The 15570-nt window shown below is 47.1% G+C and overlaps 1 protein-coding gene across 2 annotated transcripts in view; it reads right to left on the bottom strand.

Moving 5' to 3' along the window:
* Positions 1-15570, bottom strand: part of SPTSSB (serine palmitoyltransferase small subunit B) — a 66343-nt gene that overhangs the window by 21398 nt on the left and 29375 nt on the right. The window contains exon 2 of one of the 2 annotated variants that reach the window (XM_086944340.1): positions 8355-8440. The exons of the other annotated variant lie outside the window; for it this stretch is intronic. The gene's annotated coding sequence lies outside the window, so the exon portion shown is untranslated. The remainder of the gene's footprint in view (positions 1-8354; positions 8441-15570) is intronic. 2 annotated transcript variants of the gene reach the window in all.

The raw sequence follows: 15570 nt of genomic DNA, 5'->3' as shown, positions 1-15570 counted from the left end.
ACATGACCAGTTGTGCACACATGGAGGCTAGCAGTGGAGTGATCCATGCAGATATCGGTGAGTTATAGTAGCATGTAAATGGCTGCTTTACAAGGGTTCTGGAAAGTTAATAAATGGATATCCTGTGTCTTTATTGACCTACCCAATCCTTGGGCAGCCAGTTAAGGAAAGTAGACCATCAAGGCTGACAAATGGAGAAGGACTCTGCTTAAGATCTGCTGCAGCAAATTTCTTAATTTTGCTGACAAAAATGCTTTTGAATAAGAAGTGCATAGGTCTATGCTAAATAACACATGTATGATCAAGTTTCATTAGTAGAAGGTAGTTATACCTAAGCTTTATAAACATAAAATAAACACTGTGTTGTAAAGGTCATGTTAAAAGGAATTCATATATTAACATGGAAAGGCCTTTTTTCACCTTGAGCAGTTTTGCAAAACATGTTTTTCTTTTCACTGAAGATACTGAAACTTTCCCGAAGCCTTCCGTTAGTTAGTGAATAGGTATTTGTTATGTATTAGACAACTGGCAGTAAGGTTCTCACAGAGAGGAGAGTAGACAACAGGAAATGTGATTCATGGAAAGAACTAGTTGAACTGCTAAATGTGAACGAAGTAACTTTTCAAGTACTTATTTCTGTTGCACATTGTGAAGACGTGAGAAACTGTGGCCTTTACCTACTCCCAAGAGTTTGCTGAAATCTTATTGGATGCTATGAATGGAGAACGTAAAACGTGTTTCAATTTACAGTTTACGGTGTTATTATTAGTGCTTGTTCCTAGAGTAGGAAAGGCTCCTCTCATTTGCATTTTCTGGAGATCCACCCCTGGGTTTCTTGAAACCATATCCCTATTCATGAGAGATTACTTTAGAACGTATTCTCTGCTTTATTAGATGTCTGCTGATTTATAACTGAGAAAACTTCCCAGCTTAAATGTTCTTTATTTGATGTGCAAAGGCTTCATGCATATGCATTTATTCTCTCACCACAACACTTTATTGGGATTCTGAACTGACACCTTATTCTATTCTAATATAATTTATGTTAGGGAAATTCATTTATGGAACATACTTGCTGTCTTATTTAAATTTTAACTCTCATAGTTACCAATATTGTATTGTTTCCTTATATTGAAATGTCAATTAATAGATTTTATTCATTTCTAATGATAGGATAAGGATTGATAAAGCGCACTAATATCCGTAGGTGACAAGGCGCTGGGAGGCCGAAGAGAGAAAGAAAAAGACAGAGCTGCCGACTATGTTGAGAAAAGCCATGTCTTCAGCAGCTTTCTGAACACCAAGAACACTTTCCCATGTGAAACAGAGGGGCAGGGTATTCCAAAGTTTTGCGGCCACCACAGAGAAGGAGCGTACGCCCCCTCTGACCTTGTGGAATGTCGGAGAGATCCGTTTTCTCTGGGAGGAAGATCTCAAGGTCCTCCCAGGAATGTATGTATAATTAAAACATGGTTTTCAGCTGCTATGAGCCTTTGCTGTGCAAGGCCTTATAGACCATACTCAGGACTTTAAAAGAGATGCGCTTCCTAATAGGGAGCCAATGCAGAGTATGGAGCCCCTCACTCGCTGACTGATGCTTAGGGATATTAAGGATCAGCCTGACTGCTGTGTTCTGGACGACCTGAAGCCTGTTCAAGGAGGCCATGCTGATATTCAGGTTCAAGGCATTGCAGTAGTCAAGCTGGGAGGTGACTAGTGCGATGATGGTGGGCCGGTGTAGTTCTGCTGGAATACACTGGAGCACCTTTCTGAGGGTTTTCAAAATATAGGAGCAGGTGTGAACAGTGCGGCTGAGAATTGAAGGTCAAACCCTCGTCAAAAATGACCCCCAGGTTTTTAACTGTTCTAGCCAGAACGGGGAGAGGACCATAGTCTGCCGGCCACCAGGCGATCGATCAGATTGAGTTCTGCAGACCAAAAACTAAGACCACAGTTTTCTCTGCATTGATCTTAATGAAGTTGTTTCTGCGACCAGCTGCAAATCATTGGAGATGGAAACAATGATCTGTGTGTCGTCTGTATAGGAAATCACATGGAACCCAAAAGATCTTACCAGCTTATCGAGAGGGGTCACGTACACATTAAATGATATTTAAAACACTAATGCTTATTGAATACATAATGAAACTAAAGATATGGTTAATAAAACCTTTAACACACTCAAATTATCTTTATTGACTGTACTAAAGGCTTTAATGATTTTATTGTTATATGGATTGATGTACATGATTGCTCCTTTTAAATTCACCTAGTCAACAAACAAAGGCCATACGACCAATTGCTGGGTTATTTAATGATCACACCCGAACATTAAGATATAGAAAACCACACTCCATCAGAACAATTGCTTCAGTGTGTTTCAAAAAGCAAGGCTCTGCTACCATTAAATAAATAAAGTGGGCCTTCAGCCAAGGTCTCAACAAAGCCATAGGGGTGAGGTGTTCAAATCCCTTTTGGTCAAACACAGAACATCTTAAATACCAATAGCAACCTCATACCTCTCAGAAAGAAATAGTCACAAAGTATCAGATGAAGTATTACATGACAGAGTCTTACAGCACCCTTCACACACTAACTGAAACACTCTTATACCCCCCACAGACACACAGTACTGAAAGCATTCCCCCAATGTTTACAAACTAGAAGCAAAGAAGGTGATGTGGCACAGCGGGCGGGAGAGTAGGTACATGCAAGAATGAATCAACGGAAGGGTGCACGAATACAAGGATGACCCAGTGCATGGTCAATGAGAGAATAATTTCATGAACCTATGGGGCAGTGGCTGCATGGCTAAAAGCATTCGGGCACTTTCATTTCTAAATCAAGATTAATGGCTTTGCCAATATTCTTCAATCTTGTTTCTATTTAAAAGGGTCAATTCATGAAGCCACCATGCAAATATACACCACCTTTTATTGAATGCATTTTTACAAGTTCAATGTCTCAATCTGTAGCCAAAATCTCACATGGCAGTATCTTCAAATGGCCTCTCAAGGTAGTTTGACTGCCAGAGAACATGCCTCATATAATATCAGAGGATATATCCAAAACATGATCTCTACATGGAGCATGGCACTTGTATTTCATAAATCATGCCATTTAGGGCGGTTCCACTAACTTGGTAACCCTCAGAGTTGGAGCATGGGTTGCAGACAGCACGGCCTCAAGCTATTAAAAACACTTTCTGATCCGTGTTTCCTAATGGTGCTGTCTGCAGATTATGTTCTAACTTGCAATGTTACAGAGCTAGTGCATGTGAGCTATCAAGCAAAAATAAACAGGAACAAAAATATTGATAATATTTCTTATTTTTGGTTTTATATAGCGCAAACTAGACCAGAGACATTGGTTATCAATGCGCTTTACATAGCACCAGTTTCATTACAGAAGAACACATTCATTTTTGTTAGGCACAGGGATATTAAGTGATTTGCCCAGAAGCACAGGATGTTCAGCGTCATTGCAGAGACTCGAACCTGGTTACCCAGCTACGAGGTCCACCGCTCTAGCCGTAAGGCTACATCCTCTCCGCTGACTGACTGAATTGCATTGCAATTCTATGGTCATGTTGAAAAATGCAATAATAAACCAGCATCTGAAAGAGAATCCAGAAGCCCAGGGAATATGCAAATATCAGATCATTTTATTTATTTACAAGCCAAGCACTATTCTACTTGTTTCAGGAGTGGATGCCTTGCAATTTCAGAGTCCCACAACTATTTCTCATTTGAGATGTCATCAGTGATGTCACTGACCATGTCATGAGTGATTTAATATGTGAGGTCGTAAGCAGCGCATCGAAAGGGCACAAGTTACAGTTAACTCAGCTAACTAAAACGGACTTTCTCTGGTTGTATATGAGTAAAATCTAACCCCAACTATAACATCCCTGTAACCTTTGTTTTTTTTGTGTGAATCTCTAAGGTTTTTAAAAAAAATGATAATTCCTAACTAGAACGTCTCTGTATACACACACATATATATATATATATATATATATATATATATATATATATATATATATATATATATATATATATATATATATATATGTCCAAAACATAGCTCAGGGCTTTGAAGCCGCACACCGCTGAAAGTTTGGTCACAAACCTTTATTTGCAAGCACATTGTATCCCCTCCAGTTGCTGTATCCTTCGGCCTGACGCGTTTCGATGCCTTTGTGCATCTCTTCAGAGGCCAGCACAGGGAAAGTTCTTTCACCGCTCTACTCCCACAGCAATGCTGAATTGATTAGCCTCCGGTGTGCTGTGATTGTCACGTTCTTTTCACAACTGCATGCTGGGAAGTGGAGTCTTTGTAGGCAGTGTTAACCCTCCAATGGGTCCCGTCCCTGTGCCTCAATTTAGGATTATTTGATCAGCCCTCCAATGGGCCCCAGACGGTGTACAGTGTGCTTCAGTCCTGCTACTTCCAGCGCCAATACAGACGGGACGTTACCCCCCTGCTGGTCCTTACTTCGGTTCTCAGAGGTGCGTCGCTTCCACGGTCCGAGCAACCGTGTAGACATGTCCAAAACATAGCTCAGGGCTTTGAAGCCGCACACCGCTGAAGGTTTGGTCACAAACCTTTATTTGCAAGCACATTGTATCCCCTCCAGTTGCTGTATCCTTCGGCCTGACGCGTTTCGATCCCTTTGTGCATCTCTTCAGAGGCCAGCACAGGGAAAGTTCTTATCGCCGCTCTACTCCCACAGCAATGCTGAATTAATTAGCCTCCGGTGTGCTGTGATGGTCACGTTTTTACCACAACTGCATGCTGGGAAGTGGAGTCTTTGTAGGACTTGAAGGTGTTCTTTTGTTTGTGGATTTGTAAAGACTGTGTGCGATAAGATGGCTGGCACACATGCTACAAGGGTTTATTTCCTTTAAAGAAACGCAGGTAGTTACCTTGCTTTGAAAATGGAGATGAATGGCAGAGATCCCTGTACTGGAATAGCAGAGGGGACTGTGTGTAAGGGTTGAGGTGCAGGAGTAGAGGCTTGCAAAGATTCCAGTACTGGTGCAGGAGGAGCTTCCAGTCAATAGGTGCTGCAGGTCAAGATTGAATATGGCTGCAGATTTGGGTTGCCCCTTTGCCCACAGGTCTGGAAATCAGGAGAGCACCCTCATTAACAAGGGGTGGGTGGGTCTTTGTGGACAGGTGCTACCAATGTTTTTATCATGTTACAATGGTATTCTGAACAGGGTGGACACAGAATGGGCCAGGGCTAAAAAGCGGAGATGGGGCAAGAAGGATTCTTGACCCAGTTGGGGCAGTGCCACACCAAATGATCAATTACAGAGTGGAGATGGAACAGCTTGGAGTTGGGAGAACACAAACACACACACACACACATACACACACACACATACACACACACACAGTGGAGTTAAGATACACCAGAAACTTTAGCAAGCCCAGTGTGGAAGGTCCAGCCTGAGGCTAAATAGCTTACACCTTCGAGTGTGTGGACATTACAGTCATATATACTCTCCGTGTCTGTGAAAGTATGCGAGTTATTCATTAACAGTGTCAAACATAATACCCTACATGCTGATACACAGGTCGACAGACTTTCCCACTGTTACGGACTCTGTCAAACGTACTCAATCGCTCACATCCACACTGGAATGGTGGAATGGGAAGGACGGTAGAGGCGGCCAAGGTCGGACCCAAACATTGCTTTACTCCGGGATCTGTGTAATCAGCAAAGGAGGATGGAGCTGGATCCTGCATGTCACATACCAGATTGTCCCCAGCCCAGTGGTGCAACTCAGCCACTGCTGGCACTGTGCCTGCTTCTGCTCACGTACACAGAGAAGAGGAACGTGCAGACATTCCAGTCAAAGGTGTAGTAGCATACCTGCTCCTTTCTAAATAGCACAATGACATCTGCTCCCACCAAGTCAAAGATTTGGTAGAGAGCTGGTAAGAAAGCCCCTTCAGAGACTGTAAATGCTCGAGCGTTCAGGCTGCATTACACGGATATACTGAATATAGCAGGTTTCTGACAAATAGTTCGAATCACAGTGTGTTTAGGGGAAAACAGAGGGCACTGGTGGGAGGAGAAGAAGTAGTGGAGGCGGGAAATCAGACGACTGCTCTTGGAGTTCAGAATTAGGGTGCAGTTTCATCCAGTGGTGAACAGCAGTCGGACAGTCTGATATATATGATTGGAGAGATGTAGGAGTTGGAAATTAAAGGATTTGGCTGCCACAGATGTACAGGTGACTGGAGAAGCTGAAGGAGGAGATGTCTCTAAATATAAAAGGTGTAAAGTGAAATAAAGAATGGCCTGGGACTGATCCACGAGGGATGCCTACTGGGAGTATGACAGAATTTGAGGATTTATTATTCTATGTGATGTGACTAAGGAGAAGCGAAGTTAGAAAGGAACCCACATCTGGGCACACCCTGCCAACTCTGGCACTGGATTGAAGCAAGCCTGGCTTGGCAGTTCGGGATGGACTGTCCCCATGAGAGATGGAGGAGAGTGCCTGAAAAGTTTCAGCGCTCAGTCCATCACCTCCTTGTGTTTGTCCTAAGTTGGTAGGGTATGCCCAGACGAATATGAGACGTTTTTCCGCCAACATTTACCCCGCACACCATCACTCCGCAATTTTAATTCTGCAAAGACAAACATCCCGCAAAAAAACAATGCAAACTTTTACAACGAATATGCCTTTACCACGCATGCCAGTACAACGCAAAGATGCATGCATGTCAAAGGTTTACTCATTGTAAAAGTTTTAAAGGTAAGTAGGAGTACACTAACCTACCCTACCCTCTAATGTAGTACCCCTGCACAACCCACCCTCGACACACAGTCCTTTTCCTACATTTACACTACCCAGCACGACCCCCCCAACACTACCATATAACACTTTTCTTCCCTACACAAACACTACAACAGTACCTTAATACACTATCCCTGCATGACCCCACACTACACAAACCCCACTTCACTACCCTACACTATACAAACACTACCCTACACAAACACTATCCTAAAACACCACCCCCAGCACGACCCTAGACTAAACAAACACTACAACACTACCTTAAACCATAAAAAACACTACCCCCTGCATGACCCTACACTACACAAACACTACACCACTACCCTAAACCACTGCCCCCAGCATGACCATACACTACACAAACACATAATTTGTTGTAAAGGCATACGTGGTCAATGCACACGCATTGTGAAAAATTGCGGAGTGATGGTATGCGAGGTCAAAGACCTCGTGGAGTAATAGTATGCGGACTGAAAGTACGCGGAAAAAAAAGATTTGGAGTAAATGTGCCGCAACTGTGTACCTTGCTCACTTTGCCACTGGATTCAAGCTAGCCTGGATTGAGAGGGGTGTTACCCCGAAAACGGTCCCAGGATGCTTGTTTCTGGTTCAGGGAAGAACTGGCTTGGCAGTTCAGGTTGGACTGTTCCCATGAGGCACAGGGTCAAGACTGATTTGCATATGGCTGGTGCTGAACTGAGGTGGCAAAGTGAGCTGAAGAACGCTGATGGATTCAACCCAGATCTGTGATTGGGGGTTGTTGTGTCTGAAAAGTTTCAGCGCTCCGTCCAGCTTTATTTCAATATTTTTTCTTACAGATGGTACTACCATCTAAGGAAAGCTCTCACCTCGTTTTAAACGTTAAACAATCAAATAAAGAAGTATGTAACCGAAAAATGACCAGTTAACCTTTCATGCGTTTGATCTTAAAAATGTGTTTTTAATCTGCATATTATGCAGCAAATAATGGATTATGTGACAAATGTGGCAAATCAACACTTAAAATGCAAAATAAATTGCGGCCGTAGAATTGTACAACTCCAGGGACCCGACTATAACCATGGCAAACGAAGAGCTGCTGATAGATAGTACTTCAGTTATGGGGTTACAAAGAAACACTAATGCATTCTGGGAGTTGCAGTCCTTGTTCACCTTATCTGAGCCAACTGATCCTGGTTCCTTAACAGCTTCTCCAGTGCCACCTCTTTATGCTCTGCACACCACCAGTGAACTTCCTATGTTTCTATCTCCACCTCAAACTTCTTTTTCAAACAGTACAGCAAAACATCTAAGTTCAATACCACATGAAATATTCGTTTTTTTCCTCCACTCAGGTGCAGAAGCTACATGCTGAGATTTTACATTCAGAATCATTAAGGACAGCAAGTAAAGCATTTTTCCTGATTAATGGCTGCCGTTAGATGGACTGGTCAAGATGCTTAATCTTTTTTGAAACTCAAACCCATGGCAGGATGCAAAGATGGGCAAGCGCCAGAATGCAGAGTAGGTAAAAAACCACTAGCACCAGCTTACCTGTTCCTGGGGCCTCGATTTCGGCTACTGCTACCTTGGGATCTCTAGGAACCTCCACAAAAATTTTCTTTAGGAATCGTGGATGTCTGATAAGAGAGCACAAGTTAAAAATAAGACCATATTTTAAAACATACTTCACGCCGCTCTTAGACATTGCTCTTCGCTAACCATACCTGCCTTGGAATACAACTATTGTGGGGCCTAGCTGCAGCAGAGAGATCAGTCACACAAAGAGTAGGCAAGGATTGTGGAGGATATGGGTATATTTCCAGCATTGGACGACACTTTCCTTTTATGAAAGTGTTGAGGGACAATTAAGGGGGGGGTCCAGGTGGGAGGTTTTGAAATAGAGAAAACCAGTAGGTCTACTGCCAAAGAACCTGCTGAAAGTCTAAGGTGGCCTAAAACAGGTGCCTAATTTGAAAATAAAAAATATATGTAAATAAAAATAAAAAAAGTGCATGGTTCCAAAGTTCTTCCTAGGAGCCCACTGTGGATTGGCGGGATTGCCTACTATTGGGCTAAATAAGTCTTAATTGTGGTGCTCTGGTCTTCCCATTTCATCAACCTACACTTCCCGTCTCTTTATTTCTCTCTTGCAGATTTGCAATCTTTTTTCTTATAACAGCATTTGCTTTTGTTTTACTTGAAACACCTCGAGATTTCCCTGCAGTTTATGCACATTACCTCCTATCCCTCCCTCACCTTCCTTCTTAACATGTGGGGCCCTAAGCCAGCTAGGTTAGAGAAGTTTAAAATGCACGTCTGGCTGGCTGTCGAAAGATGGCCGTCTAAAGAGACATGCACATTTTAAAAGCACAAAGCTCCCTGCTGCCACTCTGCCGCACTGGCTCCGCCCAGTCTGGTCACTCAGTTCAGGACGGGTCAGTTGTTGAAAAATAAAATGATATTAAATAAACGTTATAACCATTTTTTTCAGCTCTGGCCTGGGGCTTTTCATTGTGGGGTGACGCTCCTCTGCTCAAACGGAGGAGCCGCCCCTGGGTGGGTCCCAGGAGGAAATAAGGTGTGAGCACAGCCTTGCGACAGTATTCAGTGGAGGGGAGCATACCGTTCTTTAATACAGTATTCAAAGGGGTTGCACACCAGAACCTACTGGGTGATGTGATTAGCATTCGTGTAGCGTCGCTGACCATTAGATAGGCACACTAGTGCTTTCATGATCGGGCTGCCATTTATGTATAGATTCTGGCTTTTCCACTGGCTGATTGGTTCTGCCTGATTTGTATAGTTTCTTAAATAACGTTTAGTTATGGACCAAGTTGATTCATGTGAAAGTAAAAGTGCAGACGGGTATGCCAACAATCTGGGCAATTGTTTGTAGATGTACGTGGTCTATTGCCCATTACACAGCCCATTCAGATTGCCTAATAGGTGCATTTCTAGCTAAGTAAATAGCTGAGCCTTGTGGTCAACAACGCCTTTGTGAGAAAAAAAAAATAAAGTGACACCTGTTTGAGGAGCGTGGGTGGCTTTAAAAAAAAGAAAACAAAATGTACCCCAGTTGGTAATGTGAACACAGAGATGAAGCCTCAGTCTGTGGCAGGGCACCATCTCTAGGATTGCATCCAATCACAGGGGGTCACAAGTAGTGACCTGCATAATTGATGTACTTCAGGTTTGTTTTTCTGATAACCCCCGAATGTGCCCATTCCGTGTTTGCCAAATCGTAACTCACCCCGTCATTTCACCCCCCCCCCGCCCTACTTCCCACTTGTACCTCCTGGAATCATGTCAGCCAACAATGCCGGTTAAAGTAGTGGTCGTTGTTGGCCGCAGTTTATTAATATTAAAATTGCAATATTAAAATTACAATATTCAATTTTCAATATCACAAACAAATACTGGTTATGCAATTTCTTCATTTACGAACTGTCCTCATCAATCATACATGAATATTAATATACACATGACACCGTCTTGTGAGCAAAAGGTGTCAGTTTTCTTCAGTTCGTAAATGGCACTTTGCACCCAGTTCCTTGTGAATCCTTGTTGTCCCATTGGTTGGTTGCCCACGCCGTCTGCGTGTCGTGGAGGGGAGCTTTTTCCCACTGGAGTTAGGTCCCCAGCTCGCTACCATTTGCGCCCTGCCGTCCGGCTGGGTCTGGGCCGCGAGTGCTGTCTCCTCTTGGTACTCCCCTCCTTGCTGCGGCCACGTCACCCTGCCGTGCGGCATTGAAAAGTGTGTGGCCCTCTTCCTACACACCACCCGCCGGTGTGTATCCTTACCAACCATTGTAGGATTTCCGCAAACACCCGTGCCCTTGTCCAGCCCTGCGACTTCGCTGTTCCTTAGGTGTGGGTGGGTGGGTCTGCAGATCTTCTTGTCGCGCCGCTCTCCCAGCTCCACGATGAAGTTGTGGCCTAGCTGGGAGAGTCGGCGGCTTAAATCCCCCTAACTCTCCTTAGGGGGGCTTCGGTGTCTCCCCTGATTGGGAGATTTGAATGAGGCGTGGGGGGGGGGGGGTGCCATTGGGCGCCTCTTGGGGCGCCCAGGCCAAAGGCTACTTCCGGCCGGGCAGGCTGGTGCGCTGCCCGCTTCCGCTGGTCTCCGGGCGCTTTGGGGCGCCCGGAACCAGTTTCCACTGGTTGGGCACCACGAGGGTTATGGCGCCGGCCTTCTAGCCCCCCCCCCCCCTGCGGGCGGGTGCGGCGGCCTCTGCGATAACCCCCGAATGTGCCCATTCCGTGTTTGCCAAATCGTAACTCACCCCGTCGTTCCACCCCCCCCCCCCCGCCCTACTTCCCACTGGTACCTCCTGGAATCATGTCAGCCAACAATGCCGGTTAAAGTAGTGGTCGTTGTTGGCCGCAGTTTATTAATATTAAAATTGCAATATTAAAATTACAATATTCAAATTTCAATATCACAAGCAAATACTGGTTATGCAATTTCTTCATTTACAAACTGTCCTCATCAATCATACATGAATATTAATATACACATGACACCGTCTTGTGAGCAAAAGGTGTCAGTTTTCTTCAGTTCGTAAATGGCACTTTGCACCCAGTTCCTTGTGAATCCTTGTTGTCCCATTGGTTGGTTGCCCACGTCGTCTGCCTGTCGTGGAGGGGAGCTTTTTCCCACTGGAGTTAGGTCCCCAGCTCGCTACCATTTGCGCCCTGCCGTCCGGCTGGGTCTGGGCCGCGAGTGCCGTCTCCTCTTGGTACTCCCCTCCTTGCTGCGGCCACGTCACCCTGCCGTGCGGCATTGAAAAGTGTGTGGCCCTCTTCCTATACACCGCCCGCCGGTGTGTATCCTTACCAACCATTGTAGGATTTCCGCCACGCCGCAGGGAGGCTTACGTCTTTCTGCGGCTCCCCCCATCCTCTTTTGAATTTTTTTTTTTTTTATACTTCCTTACAGCCTGCCGTCGCCGATGCACCCGACAGGTTGTCCCAGAAGACTTGCATTCCTCTGTCGGAAAGGTGCACCCCGTCCTGGCCGTACAGCTCTGGACGTCCTGGGTGAATGAGGCCGTGACGGATTGAGTCCATGCCGTTCGTGGCACAGAACTTGTGCATTGCGATGTTCAGTTTCCTCCTTGCGTTGTCCACCGCTTTGTGTGAGTCAGCGCCTCTCCAATGTTTTCTGCTGATCATCTCCGACCAGATCACCGTCGTGGGACCCAACCACGTTGTTGTCGTGGTGAGATCCTTCTGGATGGCCTGCCCCAATGCTTTGCGTCCCAGTTTCGTCAGGTCGTTGCCGCCGAGGTGGATGATCAGAGCGTCGGGATGCCACGCCGAATCTGCCAGTAGGCTGTCCAGGGTTGGCAGCAGCTGCTCCCATCTCATCCCTGGTTGTCCCACCCACCGGATGCACATCGCCTTGGGTCTGGCTGCCGCTTTGTGCCCCGACCGTCGCCACCATGACTCCATCCTGGACCCGAATGAATGTCCCACCACCCAAACCAGCCGCGGGCGTCCTCCTGTCAAGAGAAACGATTCTGTTAAGGTGGCCCGCTGCGCACCCGGGTTTATCTTCTTCCGGTGCCGTTAATCATACTTTTTCTTTCTTTTTTTTTTTTTTTGGGTATAGTTTTTGAGCTCCGGTGGCCTTCTGCGCACTGGAGTATCGTCGGAAGTGGGCATTGCCACAGCACCCTACCGTGCGGCATCCCAAGGTGACTCCCTTTTTCGTGCTCACTTTTTTTTGGGGGGGAACCTTTCCTTCCCCCTTTTTTTTTTATATCAGGTGTGGCCGTATGTACGATTTGTAGGCCCTGGATCGCCATCTGCCCACAGCCTGTATCCGATCCTCTGGCATGCCATGCTGCAATGCCGTGGTTGCTGCCCCGATCCTGAAGGAGTGAGGGGCGAAGGCTGCTGGGTGGAAGCCCGCTTTTCCGAGACATTGGCGCATCACAGCCGTGAATTGGAACCTGCTCAGATTCCTCCCGTCGCGATGCCTGAACAGAGGGCCGTCGCCTCCCGGGCGGGTTATCATGTAGTTGAACAGGCAACACACTGCGCATAGCCCTGTCGCGGGGATGCAGTGCAACCTAATTGTTACCCCTTTTCGTGCCTGGTCTGTCTTAGACTGCCTTAGAGTAATCTCCACCGCTCTTGCCAAAGGTTTAATGTCCCTGGCCTGGAGGCATCGCTGCGCCGGGTCCATCTTGTTGGGCGCCACTAGCTCGCTTATGCGGAACGCGCCAAAGAAGGCTGTGGTGAATGCGGCTCTAAATAGTAGGAGCTCGTATCGGTCTGAGATAATTCCGTCTAAAGCCCTCAGGAGGAGGCCCAGCTTACCAAAATCAATGGGGCGCCTTAAGTCTGTCTTTTTCCCCTTCTACTCTCCTCCACCCCTTCAGGGCTGCCTTAAGATATGGAGAGGCCGTGGGGTCATCTCCCTTATGAAGCCTGGCAAAATGTGCAATGGCTGACAGGTGTGCCTGTGCCCATGACCTTGATTTTTTGCCATTGAATGCCCACTGCACAAACTTCTCAACGGCTGTCCGTGTTCCTAATTTGTCCTCCAGTGTGCTTATGCCACCCACGCTCATTACAGTACTTGTGCATCTCTTGTATCTTCTGGTGGCTTCAGGGGTTAGTGAATGGCCCACCAGTCTGGATAGGTCTACCCCCCCAGGTCCCACAGGTATGTTGGGAAAGGGGTCATATCTCGGTCCGCCCCAGGGACCAGGTCTCTGAATCGCTCCATCTGTGACCGGGACAATGCGTCCGCTGCCATGTTCTCTGCCCCTGGGACATGGCGTGCTTTCAGCTCCAGATTCCCTTCCAGCTGCAATTTAATGAACTGCCTCATTAGCCTCAATGTATCTGGGCATCGCGCTGCGCCCCGGTTAATGGCTTGCACCACCCCCTTGTTATCTGACCACAGTGTCAGCTTCATGTTCTTCAACTCCTGCTTCCAAATGGTCAATGCCACGATTATAGGAAAAAGCTCCAGGAACGTGATGTTCCTGGTTACTCCCTGAGCGTGCCATTTGTCTGGCCACCGGCTCGCGCGCCATTGATTTCCAAGGATGGCCCCAAACCCCAGGCTCCCTGCTGCATCTGTGAATAGGGCTATCTGCCTGGCTGTCACCCAACCCTCTCTCCAGATCAGTACTCCGTTAAATTCCTGCAGGAACTCGTCCCACATCTGGAGGTCCTGCTTCACCCCCGCACTCAACCGAATGCGGTAATGTCTGTGGGTGACTCCCGCTGTTAGCTGTGTCAGGCGCCTGGAGAATACCCTGGCCGCGGGTATGACCCTGGCCACGAAGTTCAGCTTGCCTATCACCCCCTGTATGTCCCGGAGGGTGGCCTTGTTCCGCCTGCGCAACCTGCCGACATCCTCCCTGAATTCTTTTACCTTTTCCGGGGGCAGCCTGGCCGTCCCTGCCACGGAATCCAGTTCTATGCCTAGAAAAGTTAGTCTCGTGGTAGGGCCTGTTGTCTTATCTGCTTCCAGGGGGACCCCTAAGGTCCTGGCTAGCCTTTCAAATGCCGACAGAGTGTTGCTGCACGTGGGGGATCCCGCTGGACCCGTGAATAGGAAATCGTCGAGGTAGTGTAGTTTGCCGCCTTCCTGATGGTAATCATGAAGGGCCCATCCCAAAAAGGTTGCGAATTGCTCGAAGTATGCGCACGATATGGCGCAGCCCATGTGCATCGCCTTATCGACAAACAGGTCACCCTCCCACTGAAAACCCAGCAAGTGAAAACTGGATGGGTGGACGGGCAGCAAGCAGAAAGCGGATTCAATGTCCGCCTTGGCCATGAGGGCTCCCTTCCCCGCCGCTTTTACTGAATCTATTGCGTCATCCACTGTCGCATAACCTACTGAGCAGGCTTCCGGGGGAATTCCATCATTCACTGATGCCCCTTCGGGGAATGAAAGGTGGTGTATCAATCTAAACTGACCCTGTTCTTTCTTGGGGACCACCCCTAGTGGGGAGACCACTATGCCTCCGCGTAGTTCCTTCGGTAGTGGACCCTCAATCCTACCCAGGGCTTTCTCCTTCGCCAGCTTGGTGCATACCACGTGTGGGTGTTGCATCGCCGATTTTAGGTTCCTTGCCCCCTCGAGTGGTAAGGTGCCTTTGAATGGAATGACGAATCCTTTGTCGAAACCTCCGCATCCGCCCTGTTCGGGTACTTATTTGCCAACCTGCGCAGCTGTTGTCTGTCGATAGGAGACCTGGCCAGCTGGCAATCTTGAATGTCTACCAGGTCACCTCGCCTACTAGGCCCGGGGCTAGTGCTTTTTGCTCTTCTCTTTTTTGTCCCCTTTGGATTCGCGCTTGCCTCCCCTGCACGCCACTGCCGCGTGCTTGCCCCCACAGCTCGAGCAAGCGTGCTGGAATGCACATGACAAGCCCCACGAGCAATCCCCTGCGTCGTATCTCCAACAAATGGCCTTGGCTTTGTTCGGGGAATGGGATCTCCCTGCGCTCTGCTTCTGGTAAGTTCCGCCCCTGCCCTTCTGGTGGGAACTACGAAAGGAATGGTCATACTTGCCCGCCCAAGATTTGATCTCCTTCGCTGTGAGCATTTTATGGATGAAACCAGATACATCCTCCTCGTTCCATTTTATCTCCGGATGCTTCTGCATTTTGAGCCTAAATCCTTTGTCGTATTCCAGCCACGCTTCCCCTGGGAACTGCCTATGTGCCAGGTCAATATTAGCCTCATAAAGCCAAAGGTCTGCCGCACAGTGGGGGAATTTCTCTACAATAATGCA

This window comes from Lissotriton vulgaris, chromosome 11 (genome assembly GCF_964263255.1).
Source record: "Lissotriton vulgaris chromosome 11, aLisVul1.2, whole genome shotgun sequence".
Lineage (NCBI taxonomy): Eukaryota > Metazoa > Chordata > Amphibia > Caudata > Salamandridae > Lissotriton > Lissotriton vulgaris.
Note: the sequence above shows the minus strand (reverse complement) of the source record. Positions and strands in the feature narration are given on the sequence as shown.